This window comes from Salvelinus sp. IW2-2015, linkage group LG18 (genome assembly GCF_002910315.2).
Source record: "Salvelinus sp. IW2-2015 linkage group LG18, ASM291031v2, whole genome shotgun sequence".
NCBI lineage: Eukaryota > Metazoa > Chordata > Actinopteri > Salmoniformes > Salmonidae > Salvelinus > Salvelinus sp. IW2-2015.
The window spans coordinates 60,372,892-60,373,752 of record NC_036858.1 but is presented as its reverse complement, the minus strand read 5'-3'; positions in this window follow the sequence as shown (position 1 = coordinate 60,373,752).

Here is an 861-nt window from a genome sequence, read left to right as displayed (position 1 = left end):
TGAAGGTGATCTAGAGTTTTGTATGTGGTTCTGGTGTGTGAGAGTAAAGGTGATCTAGAGTTTTGTATGTGTCTCTTGTGTGTGGAGTAAAGGTGATGGTAGAGTTTTTGTATGTGTTTCTGTGTGTGGAGTAAAGGTGAATCTAGAGTTTTGTATGATGTCTCTGTGTGTGGAGTAAAGGTGATCTTAGAGTTTTGTTGTGTCTCTGTGTGTGGAGTAAGGGTGATCTAGAGTTTTGTATGTGTCTCTTGTGGAAAAGGATCTGAGTTTTGTATGTGTCTGTGTGTGGAAGTAAAGGTGATCTAGGAGTTGTGTATGTGTCTCTGTGTGTGGAGTAAAGGTGATCTAGAGTTTTGTATGTGTCTCTGTGTGTGGAGTAAAGGTGATCTAGAGTTTGTATGTGTCTCTGTGTGTGAGTAAAGGTGATCTAGAGTTTTGTATGTGTCTCTGTGTGTGGAGTAAAGGTGATCTAGAGTTTTGTTATGTGTCTCTGTGTGTGGAGTAAAGGTGATCTAGAGTTTTGTATGTGTTTTCTGTGGTGTGAGTAAAGGTGATCTAAGAGTTTTGTATGTGTCTCTGTGTGTGGAGTAAAGGTGATCTAGAGTTTTGTATGTGTCTCTGTGTGTGGAGTAAAGGTGATCTAGAGTTTTTGTATGTGTTCCCCTGTGTGGAGTAAAGGTGAATCTTAGAGTTTTTTGTTATGTGTCTCTGTGTGTGGAGTAAAGGTTGATCTAAGTTGTTTGTGTATGTGTTGTCTCTGTGTGTGGAGTAAGGTGATCTAGAGTTTGGTATGTGTTCTGTGGTGTGAAGTAAAGGTGATCTAGAGTTTTGTATGTGTCTCTGTGTGTGGAGTAAGGTGAT